The sequence below is a fragment of the Hevea brasiliensis genome, chromosome 12 (genome assembly GCF_030052815.1).
Source record: "Hevea brasiliensis isolate MT/VB/25A 57/8 chromosome 12, ASM3005281v1, whole genome shotgun sequence".
Classification (NCBI taxonomy): domain Eukaryota; kingdom Viridiplantae; phylum Streptophyta; class Magnoliopsida; order Malpighiales; family Euphorbiaceae; genus Hevea; species Hevea brasiliensis.
In genome coordinates, this window is record NC_079504.1 from 86561994 (window position 1) to 86579727 (window position 17734).

Below are 17734 nucleotides of genomic sequence, written 5' to 3' on the forward strand. Positions count from 1 at the left end.
TATGGTGTCCATACATTTCGATTCATATTCATTGCCATGCATATCCATTCATGCTCATTTCATATATCAAAATTCTCAAATTTCTATTAATTACATAATTTACAAACTAATTGTATAAATTTACAATTTATATGATATACAAATTAATTACAATTCCATAATTTACATTTCAACATAATAACTAATTATAAATACATAAAATAACTTTTGTGAGCCCTATCTACATACATTGCTGAGGAGGTGACAACCTTGTACACTTCTGACACTTCTACAGATCCGGACTCCAAAATCCCAGTCTAATATCCTCTGGGTTTTATCTTCAGTACCTGCACGAGGAAACAATCCATTGCGCTAAGCATTGCTAAGTAGTGGTGCAATAATATAACAAAGAAAATAATATATACAAATAAAGAAAGAAATGGATTATACTTTGGATACTCTAGAATTTAATCTACTTTAATATAATACTTCTAGTATCAACTATCTTTCATTCTAATTTATTCCTCTTAAGAAGGAATTTATTCATAAATTCACAGTATTAATATACTTATATCTCTTTTGCAATTCTTTTTTATCATTTTTTTCTATCATTTCATTCAATACTTTCTAGGTTATTACAGATTATTTCATAATAATTAAATTTTAATATCACTCCAATTCATTTCAATTCTTTCTACTAAATAACTAATCTAATTTATTTCAAATATTCTTACTCTTTTATTTAATTGTTAATATTTTCAGTTGCTATTATTCTTAACTCATTTCAATAAATTTCACTGCCTATGTAACCTATGACAGGCTGACTAAACTGGATAATGGGTCATTGGCACTGGACACCGCGGTGCCTCAGGCCGTCATACCATGGGACGTGAAATGCAGAATGTCAACCACGTATACAGTCAGAATGCCTAAAATGCCATGATAACATATCAGTATGGCTAAAAGCCATGATAACATATAATTGGGCATAAAAGCCATGAGTGCAGACATAAAGCTTTATGCAGTACTGCTAAAATAATACCCTATTGGCATGCTAATCTATCCAATCTGACACACGTGTCTAGACAATACATGGACACATTAGTACTATTGAGTGTTATTATGTTTTATTATTTCATTATTTCATTATTTCATTATAATTTATACATTCATTTGATTATTCATATAATCGCAATTCACATCAATTATCCTTCTATATCATTGTATACAAAGTATTTTTCCTTTCTACAAAAATGAGAATTAATGTCTCATGCTTACATTCATTTGATTCATTTATTCAATTCACTAATTACACTATATATATTAGTACCCATAATGGCTTCTTTAATTTCTTTTATTATTTCTTATGTCTTTGGGATTGCTATTCACATATCACTATTCACTCAAATTCTTGACTTTTTCATACATAATATGTATGCAAATGTTTGATACTTAATTATACCACATTTTGGGTTCTAAATTTATTGGCATTGATTGCCAATTGCAATTCAAAGCCTCCCAGAAGTATTTCTAAATTTTCAATTTTTGTGTCCTATTTTTACTATTCCATTAGTCTAAGCTAAAATGAGAATTTCGCAAACTTTTCTTCATCAAAGTTGTTCTTTTATGTGCCTTCTTTAATTCTCTTTTTGAATCACTCCATTTTGAGTTTTGTAGCTCAAGTTATGGTCAATTTACCATAAATGGCCGGATTCCAAATTTTTCAGAATTTCTGGGCAGAATCAATTCTGGCAGTTTTGGTGTCCTAACTTTGATAGACAATTTCATTTAGTTCTGTTCATAATTTAGAGTTATGGTCTTCATGAAAGTTGTCCTAAATTGGCTAAGCTTTCCATTTACATAAATATCAGGTGAATTGGGCATTTCTACACTAAGTTATGACCAAATGAATAAATACTGTTCATTTAGTTATTTTCCAAGGATAGCTTATGTTATACCCGGATTGAGGCAATTTTTAGGGCCACTTAGTTTGGTTTTCTAAGACAGGTTTCTTCATAAAAAATGTGGCTTAAGGTCTCAAATTTCATCTACAGTTGGCCTCACACCAATTGGAGCTGTCTAGCTCTACTTATGTTCATTTAAACACACTGGACTCATAGCTCCATAATTTCTTGCACAAGAACAACACTTCCAATACCACCTTCCCACACTACTACCATCCACAATTCACATTCCGTGCACTTTAATTATCGATAATTGGTCTCAACATCAACAATTTATCAACATATCATTAAATTCCTAATTTTTATATCAAACCCTAGCTCATTAATTTGGTGATCTCATGTAACACATGCTAACTAACATCCAACTCAAATAAACTCATCATAAACCACTTGTAAGCAATTTAATTCAAACAATTTATCAAATCCTAACCTTTCCCCATGGCTGCTGAAATCTAGGTCATTCCCATACCCCTTGTTTTCTTACTTTTTCATGCAATATCAACTCCCCCTAACTTCAATTTAAGGTATAATGAAAGAAAGAAGGGAAAGTAAGCACTAAACTTGTTAGAGCTCCAACTTGAGCTTGTAAAACCTTCCTTTTCTTTCTTCTTTTTTCTATCAAAGTCTTGCTCTAGGTGTGAGGTTAAATTTTTGTGAAGACAATCTAGGGTTTTGAGGTAGTTTGGTGGGTGAACTAAAGCTTGTAAACAAGCATCAATGGAGGTTTCTCTCTTCTCTCTCTCTCTACAATTTTCGGCCAAGGAGTAAAATGAAGAAAAATATCCTTTTTTCTTTTCTTTTAATCATTTTTGACTTCTTCCTTAAGTAGTTGTCTAATGCCCATTGGATAGAAATTATAATTAGTGAATTATGACATCATAATTAGAATTTGTTTTTCTTTTCTTTTTATTTTATTTCTTCTCTCTTTTGTTTATTTTTAATTAATTTTTCATCAATATTTATTTACATTTTATGTAATACAGTTCACTTAAATAAATGGACAAGTTGGTCAAAAATCGTCTCTGAAGGCGAAATGACCAAAATGCCATCTGTTTGGCTTAAGGAGCTAAAACTGTTTGTACCGATTAATAAAATTCTCCTAACCTTTTTTTGGCATTAATGCTACCTAGGGCACTGTAACTCTTCTCTGGCATTCCAGAAATTATTTCACTGGGTTACCCTCGGGTTTAGGGCTACTAGCTATAAAGATAGTAACTTCCCGTTTGGTCACCCATCACCGGGGCACTGGCTCATTTAACTTTGTTGCATTTCATTTCTAAAATTTTTTCTTAATTTTTCCTATCATTATTTGGATTATTTATGACTCCTCACTTTAGTTTAATTTTAGTTCCATACATTCTGACTGTCTGGACCGACATTAATCACCGGAACAGTCGAATGCACTAACTACCTAAAGTGAGGGTGTTACACCTTGAAATCAAGGACAAAAAAGGATCTGAAAATGTAGTGGTTGACCATCTTTCCATACTAAAATTGGAGTACACAGAGGACTTCAAAGATTTTTCAATTGATGATTCATTTCTTGATGAGCAATTACTTGCATTCTCCAAGGCTCCATGGTACGCTGACTTTGTTAATTTTCTTGTATGCAGGGTACTGCCTCCAAACATGACTTATTAGTAAAGGAAGAAATTCCCACATGATGTGAGATATTATATATGGGAGGAACCTCTACTATACAAGAGATGTAATGATGGGCTGATAAGAAGACGCATACCAGAGGAAGATATAGAAAGTATCATTCATCACTGCCATTCATCACTATATGGAGGACACTTCGGCACCTAAAAAACCGCAACCAAGATTTTGTAAGCAGGGTTTTACTGGCCACATTTGTTAAGGATGTAAGATCCTTTGTGCTAGGTTGTGATCAATGCCAAAGAACAGGTAACAGTTCAAGAAGGAATGAAATGCCACTACATGGTATACTTGAGAAAGAATTGTTTGATGTATGAGGAATATACTTCATGGGCCCATTTCCCTCTTTCCGTGGAAACAAGTATATTCTGGTTGGAGTTGATTATGTGGCAAAATGGGTGGAAGCAATTGCAACACCAACCAACGATGCTAGAGTGGCCACAAGGTGAAGGAGCGGAAGAATGAAAAAACATAAGTTCAGATCATTGAAATTCAAAATTTTGCATCTAGGGTCACATACATCACGCAAGATTTATTTTTATCTATTTGATTTCAATAATAAACAGCATATTAAAACTCTTTTAATATATTTTTGGATCTATATTTGCCATTTAAGATTTGAGAATCAATAGATTAATTTATTGTAACCCTAGATTAGATCAAGAATAAGTGCACTAACCTTTTGATACACTGCAATGTTTGGCACCTTTGGGATGCGTTTAAGAAACCAGATGTTGTCCCTCTAGCTTGTCCACACCAAGATCACCAATGGCAGCCCTTGAACAGCTTCTAAAGCTTTTTCTATGAATTAGAAAATCAAGTTTTGCCTTTTGAGAGATTACAGATGTAAACAGGACACTAGAAACAATTTCTAGTATTTTTAATTTAAGAGATTGTTTGCTAATCTCATTGAATAGATGAGAGATGAAGAAGAAGAGAAGGGAGAGGCAGCCAAGGGTGGCAGCACAAAATGGATGAATGGCAGCTTGTATTTTTTCTTTTCAGCCTATTCCTTATATAGCTAGGTCACCACTTAAAACCCTTGTCACATGTCACCTCTTGATTAGCTCTAGGTTTAATTGACCCAATCCCATTGTGCCAAGTGTAAAACCTATATTTAATCTTGACTTTGATCATCTTACATGATTAAAAGACATATGGCAAGCTTATGTGTAGTGCCATGTGTCACCATCTCATGGTGCCACATGTCACCCTGTGAAATGACCAAAATACCCCTATGTCTTAATTTTGAGTTCTCAACCCAAAATAATTACTTATCTTTTTCTAATCAATTTATATCAAATATAAATTAATTAATTAATCTCTATTAATTAATTTCTCTTTAATTAAATTTATATTTAAACACTTTAAATATAAATTTAACTTATACTATACATCTAACAACCTAGATTTGGTTTTAAGCCATGCTAGGGACTTTGCAATCTAACTGCAAATCAAACCTATTTAATTAATCTATTAAACTCTTTAATTAATTAATTAAATTATATTTAATTTAGTGATTAATTGTGTATGTGCGTAACTTACTAGGCTCATCACTAACTGGCAATGAGACATGATATCAACTCTTAATATCATCAGAACTCTTTCTTACCATAAATGATTTCTGTAAATCATTTTATGCACCTCATAGACCATGGTTAACACCTAGCATAGCATGCCATGGCCACCCAATTAGTAATAAGGTTTACCTTAAATGAACCTATAATCATATGTTACCATGCACTAGAATCTCTCTGTTACAAAATCTCAATTCGAGCTGGAGTCATGGTTTATGTCAAACCCCATTTGCTATGAATATTATGTTTTCTTTTAATTCTAGTTATTGATTAAAAAGATTTTCTCATCAGAAACTCTTTTCTGATTAAATCTATCTGTCCTGGCCAGGAACATAAAATATCAGGAATAATTAAATGAATATAGGATTTTATCCCTATTTACTTAGAGGAACAGATTCCATCCTGATCAACACCTACCTCCATATATAACTAGTAGGAGCTAACACATGCCCACATACCCATACACAGTACAAGTATGAAAATAGTATCAAACTCAAACCACTTATATACAAGATAACTGTGCTATCTCAAGTCTAAAGATTATATGCACTGATATTATTTATGATAATACATTGGCAAGAGTAAACTCCATATGCTTGTCATAATTGTCACTGGTTCGGCCTACTTATCATGTATAAGTGTCTATCATGTTTGTCGTATGGCATGAGACTTTCCATTCCATTTTATTTATATCTCATATAAATAACTTGGGAACAAACATGAATAAAATCTTGCTGGATAAGTCATGTCCTTATTGTGAAGTATCATTGATTGTGAACCTATTTATGATACTTTGTGCTAGAAATACTGTCACTCATATTCTTAATAACTTAAGAATAGAATTTCTAACAAAATATCAATGGACCTTTTCTATTACACATAAATATATTATGTAAATGGAAAAGTAAAAATGCCTTTTATTAATAAAAACATGTACAAGATACACACTAGGTGATATGCTCTAGGGCATTCTACTAACAATCTCTCACTAGCACTAGCACCATTCATTACAATATCTTAGACCCATCTTCTCAAGATGTCGGTCTAGCTGAGTTTGTGACATAGGTTTAGTGAATGGGTCAGCTGGATTTTTCAGCTGATGCTATTTTTCTGCATGGCTATATCGCCTTCCTCAACTATCTCTCTGATAATGTGGTAGCGCCTTTCTATGTGTTTGGATTTCTAGTGAGACCGAGGTTCCTTCTATCCAAACAACTTCTTTTGCAGCATCTGATACAGCAATATACTCGGCCTCTATAGTGGAATCAGCAGTCATACTCTATTTGGAACTCTTCCAACTAACTGCACTTCCATTATAAATGAACATTAACCTAAAGGTAGACTTTCTATCATCGATATCTGATTGGAGATCAAAATCAGTACAACCATCCAATTGTATGTCACCACCTCCATATATCAAGAATAAATCCTTAGTTCTTCTCAAGTACTTAAGGATATTCTTGATAGCTATCCAATGTTCCAAACCTAGATTGGATTGATACCTGCTAGTCAAACTAATAGCATATGCGATATCCAGCCTAGTACACAATATTGCATACATCAAACTTCCAATAGCCGAAGCATATAGAATCCTGGCCATTCTATTTCTTTCTTCAGGTGTCTTTAGAGATCTTTTTAGAAAGGTGGATACCATGTCTCACTGGTAACAATCCTCTCTTGGAATCAAGCATGTTAAACCTCTTTAACACCTTTTCTAAGTATAGACTATGGGAAAAACCAATTATTCTTTTCCCTCTATCTCTATAGATACGAATCCCAAGAATATAGGTTGCCTCCCCTAAGTCTTTCATGGAGAATTTATTTGATAACCATACCTTTATAGTTGTCAACATACCTGTGTCATTACCCATCAACAAAATGTTATCCATATATAAGATAAGGAAAGTGATAGCACTATCACTAACCTTCTAATATACACATGGCTCATCCTCATTTTTGTTAAAACCAAATGACTTAATGGCTTCATCAAAACAGATGTCCCAACTCCTCAAAGGTTGTTTTAACCCATAAATGGATCGTTTTAGCTTGCGCACTTTGGAACCATCTTGCGATTCAAAACCCCTAGGTTGTTCCATGAAAATGTTTTCTTCAATGTATCTATTGAGAAAAGCTATTTTGACATCCATCTGCCAAATCTCATAATCATAGTATGTAGCTATTGCTAATGGAATTCTAATTGATTTAAGCATGGCAACAGGTGAGAAAATCTCCTCATAGTTGATTTCTTGCCTTTGGCGAAACCCTTTCACGACTAGCCTTGCTTTATAGGTCTCTACCTTTCCATTAGAACCAATTTTGTTCTTGAAAACCCATTTATTCCCTATAGGTACAATACCTTCAGATGGGTCAATAAGATCCCAAACTTGATTCTTATACATGGAATTATTCTCGGATTTCATAGCATCAATCCATTTTGAAGAGTCTATATCTAATATATCTTCTTCATAGGTAAGTGGATCATCTCCATGATCTACTTCTTCATGAGTAGACAACTCTTGTTCTTCTTCATGAAGGAAACCATATCTCACTGGTGGGTGAGATACCCTGGTTGATGTATGAGGAATAGTTGTACATGTTTCATTAATAATTGTAGGTTAACTAGATGTATCTATATCCATCTGATCTGTTTGGTTGGTCAGAATTCTCCAATTCCAACTCTATTTGCCTTTCTTTGCCTCTTGAGCAAACTGTGGTTCAAGAAATGTGGCATCTCTACTTATCACAACCTTTTGTGATGTAGGCAAATAAAAATAATATCCAAAACTATCTTTTGGATATCCAACAAATCGACCCTTTTTTGATCTGGTTTCTAACTTATCAGTGTTTAGCTTTTTGATATAAGCTGGACAACCTCAAATCTTAACATGCTTAAGACTTGATTTTCTTCCATGCCATATCTCATAAGGTGTGGAAGATATTGATTTTGATGGAATCCTATTCAGAATATACAAAGCTGATTCTAATGCAAATCCCAAAAAGAGAATGGCATATCACTATAGCTCATTATACTACGTACCATATCCAATAGGGTACGATTTGTCCTTTCAAATACACCATTCAACTGTGGTGTTCCTAGAGGAGTTAGCTAGAAAACAATGCCATGCTCTCTCAAGTATTCATCAAATTCAGTACTCAAGTATTCACCTCCACGATCTGATCGAAGAGCTTTAATACTTTTTCCCATTTGCTTTTCTACTTGAGATTTAAATTCTTTGAACTTTTTAAAGGACTAATTTTTGTATTTTATCAAATACAAATACCCAAACCTTGATTTATCATCAGTAAAGGTAATAAAATAATGAAAACTGCCTCTAGCCATTTCTTTAAATGGACCACATACATCACTATGTATTAGCTCCAAAATATTTTCAGCTCTTAGTCCTTGTCCAACAAAGGGTGATCTAGTCATTTTGCCCTGAAAGCAGGATTCACAGGTTGGAGTAGGTTCAGAACCCAATGAGGATAGAATCCCCATTTTCTCCAGTTTTGCAATCCTATCTTCTGTAACATGACCGAACCTTAAGTGCTAAATATATTTTAAACTTGAGTTGATTTTCATCATGGCATTGCATTCTTTTAGATTGCTTACATTAGATTTGTATTTAACATTATTATCTAGATAATAAAGTCCATCATGCATATAACCCGAACCAACATATTTATTTTCAAAATAAATATTGTAAACATCATTTATGAACTGAAGTTCATAACCATCTCTAGTCAAACTAGATATAGAAATGATGTTCTTAAAAGGCATAAGGTACATGCATAGCCTTATTTAAATACAAAACATGTCTACACATGTATAAAGATTTAGATCCTATGGCTAAAGCTTCAACAGTAGAGCTTTTGCCAACTCGGAGTCTAATATCTCGTTACTGCAAGCTTCTATTATTGGCTATACTCTGGGCAGTTTCTATTCCAGTGCCCATCTTTCTGGCAGTGGAAACACTTTCCTTTGCCTCCATCAGCTTTGGTTTTCCCTTTCTATTCAGCTATTTTCTTGGAAGGACCAGGAATCTGAGGTCTCTTTTTCTTATTGCCTTTCTTCTTGTTGGACTTTCCAGCAGAAGAAGATGCAATCAAAGCTGCCTCTTTTCCTTTATTGCCCAGCATATTCTTTTTGGGCAATAACTAGCATGTTAAGTAAATCAGCCAAGATGCATTCCTGTTTAGTCATATGGAAACTTGTCACAAAATTCCCAAATGACTCAGGAAGGGACTGAAGGATCAACTTCGTTTGCAGTTGGAAATCCATGTTAAAGTCAAGATGTTCCAGGTGCTCAATCAGTCGAATCATCTTGTGAACAGGATCCCCAACATTTTGTCCTCAGACATCCTCATGCGGAACAGCTGCCTAGATATCTCATACCTAGCATTCCTATTGTGCTCATCATACAACTCTTGTAGGTGAAGGAGGATCTCACTTGCACTCTGCATGTTCTCATGTTGCTTCTATAACTCATTACTCATAGAAGCAAGCATGTAACACTTAGCTCTTATATCATGCTCCTTCCACTTGTCCAAAGTTTCATGTTCCTCTGTGTGGCCTCTGGAGGTAAGGGACCAGGAACCTGTGAGTCTAGAACATATCCAATATGTTTAAGGTTTAGGACAAGTTTCAAATTTCTTAGCCAATTAGACAGATTAGGTCCTGTCAACCTATTGCGATCAAGTATGCTTGCAAGGATATTGAATGGTGGTGGTTGTTCTGTGCTCATTATTATCAGAAAATTAACTGCAAAAAATAACCAGATTAATTAGTAAATGTATCATGTAATTAACCAAAATGATTATAGTCTTTTAATCAAATTAGTGCTCCCACTAACTTAGCAAATCCTACACTTCCAAAGTAGAAAATAGAAATCCTAGTTGGATGGATTTCTAGTGGATGATTGAATTCTTATAATCCTATTGATCATCCTCAGGCACATCCATTATTAAAATCACAATAAACTATAAGTGAGCAACTCCTTGCCCATCACATCTCATGTGAGGTTCAATCCTTTACCTAGTCCCTAATGCTCAAAATCTCAGGCACATCTATTATTGACTTATCTTGCATTAGTTAAGTTGATCCCATTGAGCCAGTAAACATGCAAATAATTTTAATGTCCTCAGGCACATCCATTATTGGCCACCAAACCATTTATATTTTTACAACATCACATGCTTAACAATTATTCTTAAGAAAATCTCTTAAATTAATTGCATCATATGCAACTATTTAAAATTTCTTAAAATAATTGTCCTATTGGAGGGCCCATGTTATAATTACTTTAATTATAGCATATCCAACTTAATCATTTATTTGGAAGATTTTGTGGTCGTCCCAATTACCATTATGATCTCACTTTGCACATTATCCATTTAGCATGCATATATTATATACTTGCATACATTCCCATACATCTCATGCATTCATGGATAAACAGTAAATATGGTATGATCATGGACTTTTTAAGGGATTCAATTATGGGCCACCAAGAATTGAATCAGGGCATTTCTAAGTGTATGTCAATCATTTATTTTACAAGAGTTGCTGAAGGAGTACATAATCAACACTTGATCTTGAATTCCTCTCACTGGTCCCACTAATGCTCTTGACCTCCTTGGTCTTCTTGCAATTCAATTACATAGTAATCCTTGGCATACCAAGGTGAATTTACAAGAACTAAATAAATGAAATTACAACCCAAAATTATTACTACCTTAATAATACATGCCTAATAATAAATTAAAATAAATTAATTAATTTACAACCCAAAGAAACATAAAAGAAATAAATCTAATCACATTGGTCTTTTATAGTCCATGATCATCCATCATGCATATTACTATTTAACAATTAAATAAAACATACATACTTAAATTGAATTGAATATCTCATATTTAACTTAAAAATCTAGATTGGAATATGATTCAAATAAATTTAAAAATTCAGATTTGAATCACATTCAAACAACTTGTAAAATTCAGATTTGAATTATATTCAAACAACTTCAAAAATTCAGATTTGAATCACATTCAAACAGCTTTTAAAATTCAGATTTGAATCAAATTTAATTGTGTGATTAAAACTCTAATTAAACAATTTAATTAGATATAGAATGAGCTTTTAGATCATATAACAATTGTAAATTAAAAACCCAAACCTTGCGCACACCATTGGAGACCATAAAGTGTGCGCACCAATGATGTTTATCACCATTCCACCACCATTCCTTTGCAACTAGCAATGGATCTATCATCTCATGACCATACCACACAATTAAATCATATAATCAACAATATAAATGGCAAATATAGTGGCTCTGATACCAATTGAAGGAGCAGAAGCATGGAAAAACATAAGTTTTCATCATTGAAATTGAAAATTTTTCATCTAAGGTCACATGCATCATGCAAGATTTATTTTTATCTATTTGATTTCAATGATAAACAACATATTAAAACTCTTTTAATATATTTTTGGATCTACATTTGCCATTTAAGATTTTAGAATTAACAGATTAATTCATTAGAACCCTACATTAGATCAAGAACAAGTGCACTAACCTTTTGATGCACTGCAATGTGTTTGGCACCTTTGGGATGTGTCTAGGACACCAGATGTTATCCCTCTAGCTTATCCACATCAAGATCACCAATGGCAGCCCTTGAACAGCTTCTAAAGCTTTTTCTATGAATTAGAAAATCAAGTTTTGCCTTTTGAGAGATTGAAGATGTAAACAGGACATTAGAAACAATTTCTAGTATTTTTAATTCAGGAGATTATTTGCTAATCTCTTTGAATTGATGGGAGATGAAGAAGAAGAGAAGGGGGAGGAAGCCAAGGGTGGTGGCACAAAATAGATGAATGGCAGCTTGTATTTTTTCTTTTCATCCTATTCCTTATATAGCTAGGTCACCACTTAAAACCCTTATCACATGTCACCTCTTGATTAGCTCTAGGTTAATTGACCCAATCACATTGTGTCAAGTGTAAAACCTATATTTAATCTTGACTTTGATCATCTTACATGATTAAAAGACATATGGCAAGCTTATGTGTAATGCCATGTGTCACCATCTCATGGTGCCACATGTCACCCTGTGAAATGACCAAAATACCCCTATGTCTTAATTTTGAGTTCTCAACCCAAAATAATTATTTCTCTTCTTCTAATCAATTTATATCAAATATAAACTAATTAATTAATCTCTATTAATTAATTTTCCATTAATTAAATTCATATTTAAACACTTTAAATATAAATTTAACTTATACAATACATCCAATAACCTAGATTTGGTTTCAAGCCATGCTAGGGACTTTGCAATCTAATTGCAAACTAAACCTATTTAATTAGTCAATTAAACTCTTTAATTAATTAATTAAATTATATTTAATTTGGTGATTACTTGAGTATGTGTGTGACTTACTAGGTTCATCACTAATTGGAAATGCGACATGATATCAACTCTTAATATCATCAGAACTCTTTCTTACCATCAATGATTTCTCTAAATCATTTTATGCACCTTATAGACCATGGTAAACACCTAGCATAGCATGCCATGGCCACCCAATTAGTAATAAAGTTTACCTTAAATGAACCTATAATCATATGTTACCATGCACTAGAATCTCTCTGTTATTAAATCCCAATTCGAGCTGGAGTCATGGTTTATGTCAAATCCCATTTGCTATGAATATTATGTTCTCTTTTAATTCTAGTTCTTGATTAAAAAGATTTTCTCATCAAAAACACTTTTCTGATTAAATCTATCTGTCCTGGCCAGGAACTTGAGACGTCAAGAACAATTAAATGAACATAAGATTTTATCCCTATTTACTTAGAGAATCAGATTCTATCTTGATCAACACCTAACTCCATATATAACTAGTAGGAGCCAATACATGCCCATATACCCATATACAATACAAGTATGAAAGCTGTATCAAACTCAAACCACCTACATACAAGATAACTGTGCTATCTCAGGTCTAAAGATTATATGCATTGATATGATTTATGATAATACATTGACAAGAGTAAACTGCATGTGCCTGTCATAAATATTGCTGGTTCGGCCTACTTATCATGTATAAGTGCCTATCATGTTTGTTATATGGCATGAGACTCACCATTCCATCTTATTTATATCTCATATAAATAACTTAGGAACAAACATGAATACAATCTTACTGGATAAGTCATGTCCTTATTGTGAAGTATTCTCGATTATGAACCTATTTATGATACTTTGTGCTAGAAAGACTGTCACTCATATTCTTAACAACTTAAGAATAAAATTTCTAGCAAAATATCAATGGACCTTTTCTATTACACATAAATATATTATGTAAACGGAAAAGTGAAAATGCCTTTTATTAATAAAAACATGTACAAGATACACGCTAAATGATATGCTCTAGGGCATACTGCTAACACAAGGTTCCTTAAGAAGAACATATTCACAAGATTTGGCATCACCAAGAGCAATAATTAGCGATGGAGGAAGTCACTTCTGCAACCAACAATTCAAAACACCACTGAAAAAGTATGGAGTGACTCACAAGGTGGCCACACCTTATCATCCTCAAACCAGCGGTCAAGTAGAAATCTCAAACAAGAAACTGAAGTAGATTCTGGAAAAAACTGTAAACAGATCCAGGAAGGACTGGTGCATGAAGTTAGATGATGCACTATGGGCATACCATACTGCATATAATACCCCAATTGGCACAACACCCTTTCGATTGGTTTATGAAAAATTATTCCATCTCCCTATTGAACTTGAGCATAAAGCTTACTGGGCAATTCAGATCCTAAATGTTGACCTCAAAGCTGCTGCTGAGAAAAGACTCCTACAACTGAATGAGTTGGAAGAAATCTGACAGGATGCGTATGAAAACGCTAAAATTTTCAAGGATGAACCCAAAAGATAGCATGACAGGCGTATAGCAAGGAGAGAAATAAAAGAAGGAGATCTTGTCCTGTTATTCAACTCTAGATTGAAACTCTTTTGGGGAAGCTAAAATCAAGATGGTTCGGACCTTTCAAGGTCACCCATGTCTTCCCACATGGAGCAGTAGAAGTGTGGAGTGAAACCTCAGTTGCATTTAAGGTCAATGGGCAGAGGCTGAAGCCTTACCTTCAGGGAGAACCCATAGAAATGGGAGTCAATTGCACCCTCGACCATCCTACCGACAGACCATAAACAAGCAAAGTCCAGCTAAAGATTATAAACAAGTGCTTTTTGGGAGGCAACCCAAAAATTTTTCTGAACCTTTTTTTTTTCTCCTTTTTCATATTGATTTTTATTTCGTACTCATTAGCATTTCATTTTGTAGGATTTTTTTGGAAAGGGGAGTAGAGAATGAGAGAGGAAAGGAATCACCAAGTTAAAACCACAAAAGGGAAAATTGGAAAAAACCAGGCAAGTAGCTTTATTGCTAAACTTTACATCCATTTCATGTGTTGTAATGAAAAAAATTTTTCATTTGATAAAAAAAAATTGAAAAATCAAAAAATTACACGGGTCGTGTACTAGTTTACAAGGATCGTGTAATGTCTCTAATAGAATAACTTAAAGCCAGGGAGATACACGGGCCTCCTTGTATTTGACACGAGCCGTGTAACATATCCAGTAAAACAACTCGGGAGACAGAAAGTTACATGGGTCCTAGAGCTCATTTACATGGGCTGTGTACTACGGTAGAATTTGAAAATTTCAGGCAGAAATTTACACAGCCCTACATGTTGGGACCCGTGTAGTGATACATGACCCATGTATCATGTCGCAAACACGACTCCTAGGGTGCGAAACGAAGAGTCCTAACGGTTCTTTAAATGCACCCCTAGCATTAAAACCATTCATAAAGGCAAAACCCTTCATCTTCACCCCTCCTAGCCTATAAAAACCCCTCAAATCTCATCTCCCTTCACCAAGCCCTACTCTTCTCCTTCCCAAAAACTCATCAATGGCTCCTGCAAAGTGATCTGCAAGAAGAATCGGCTCTTCCTTGAGGCAAAGAGGAGAATCCTTATCTTCTCCACCTCAGCCGCCACCCCAAAGCCCAAGAACAAGGGTAGCCTCTCTCCAACCATCTCAACTAGCCCATCCTCCACCGCAACCCCAACCACAAGCCACTCCACAACCCGAAATCTCCATTCCTTGGGGATTCAGTGATGATGCCCATAAGGCAATGTGCACCCGGCTTCACACCCAGAAAATAAGCTCCACCAAATACATGGATTTTTTACTGCTGGAGCAAATCGAGTTGCAGAATGAAATCAATGGGCTATTCGATAGCATCAGGTGGATAAGGTTCGCCCTACTCCAGTTTCCAGTATACCGGGACACCAAATTAGAGTTTTTAGGCAGTTTCAAGGCCACCTTATAGCCTACTAATAGGGAGGATAGGGGTAGGATTAAATTTCACGTCCTCGGTATCGACCGGGTGATGAACATAGATGAGTTCAATGTCATCTTCGGCTTTGACAGCGCTGGCCACCAGGAGATCCCTAGGAACCACATGCTCTATAATAGTTAACACCCTCACTGTATCCATTCCGTACATTCTACTGTTCCGGTGGTCGGTGTCGGTCCGAACAGCTAGAATGTCTAGAAAAATATTTAAACTAAAGTGAGGAACCATAATTAACTCAAATATTAACAAGAAAAATGTAGGAAAAATTTTAGAAATAAAATACAACCAAGTTAAGTGAGCCGGTGCCCTAGCGATGGGTAACCCAGTGGGAAGTTGCGGTCCTCACAACTAGGAGCCCTAGACTAGAGAGAAAATTCATAAAATAATTTTTGGGACTCTAGAGAAGATTCATTGAGGTTTCTATGGCATTAGAATGCCAAAAAAAGGTTTAGAAAAATTTTTCTAACGGTACAGATAATTTTGGTCTGTTAAGCCAAACGGAGGGCATTTTGATCATTTCGCCTTCAGAGGTGATTTTTGGCCAACTTGTCCAGTTAAGTAAATAATTATTATGACATAAAATGTGAATAAATATTGCTAAAAATTAAATTGAAAATGAGTAGAGAAGAAAAGGAAAGAAAATGAGATTAAATGACAATTTTGACATCACATGATGTCATCAACCTTTTCTCCACCAATCAAATTAAATCACCACTTGATTAAGTAATAAAAGTGGATAATTAAGAAAAAAAAAAACAAAAGCCAGCTACTCTTCCTCACAAAACTAGGCGTCACCTATTTTCCTAACCCATTCCTCCATGAAAGCTTAAGGTAAGGTTGAAACCACCCACCAAATCACCTTGAAACCACAACCTTGTTTCACAAAAAATTTATCTTGCAACTTGAACATCCTCTAGGAAGCCAAAAGAGGAAGGAAAAAGTAAATTTGGTTAGCTTGAAATTCAGCTCCAACAAGGTTAGTGTCCAAACTTTTGCTATTTTTGATTAAATTCATGTTTAATGGCATGAAGTAAGTAGGAAATGTAAGAAAACAAGATAAAAATGTGTGTGTGCACTCCTAAATTTTGGCAGCTAGGGTTGGTTAGGGTTTGGTGATTTTGCTTGATAGCAAAGTGTTGATGAGCAGCCCTTGGTATTAAATGAGTGATTGAATATAGTTGTGTAAGTAAAATGCAAAGATTATGCATGTATGAACATGAAAAAATTTGGACATTTGAACACCATTAGGGTTTGCTCATGCAGTGGTATATTAACCTTATAATGGTCAATTAGTGACTATTTGAATGTCTGTAAGAAGGAATTGAAGTGAGTAAGAGTGTTGGAGTTGAAATGAGGTGCGCTGCCTTGTTGACCTGCAGGACTGGGTGTGAGTCCAGCAAGTTTGTGCAGCCATAAATGGAGTTGTATAGGTTCAACTGGTGCAAGGCCAATTGGATATGAAACTAGACACATAATGGCAAAACATTGGTGAAGAAACCCTACCCAGAAAACCAAATCAAGTTGACCTAAAAATTGCCCTAATTTGGGTGACTTGCATTCTACCTGGGCAAAATGACCAAATGAACAGTATTTATTCATTTGGTCATAACTCAGTGTAGAAAGATCCAATTGACCTGAAATTTTACCAGCAGAAAGCTGAGACATAGACCTACAACTTTCATGAAGAAACCAAACCCAAATTTTGATCATAATATGTTCAAAAACTGATCTGCATTCAATACACAAAACCTGCAGAATTGGTTCTGCCCAGAAAAATCTGGAAAGTTTGCAATCCGGCCAGTTATGGTGTTTAGGCCATAACTTGAGCTACAAAACTCCAAATGGAGTGATTCAAAAAAGGAAATGCAATTAGATACAATAAGGAACAACATTTATGTTGACAACTTTGCCAAATTCCTATTGTACAAATGACCAATGGAACAGTAAACTTAGTGCTCGAAATCTAAAAATTGTGAATAACTAACACTATGCTTTAAAATGGAATTAGCAACCAATGCCAACAACTTTAGAATGCAAAATGTGATATATTGGTAATATTAGAACCAATATACCTATTGCCTATGAAAAATTCATCATTTTAGTTGACTAATGAA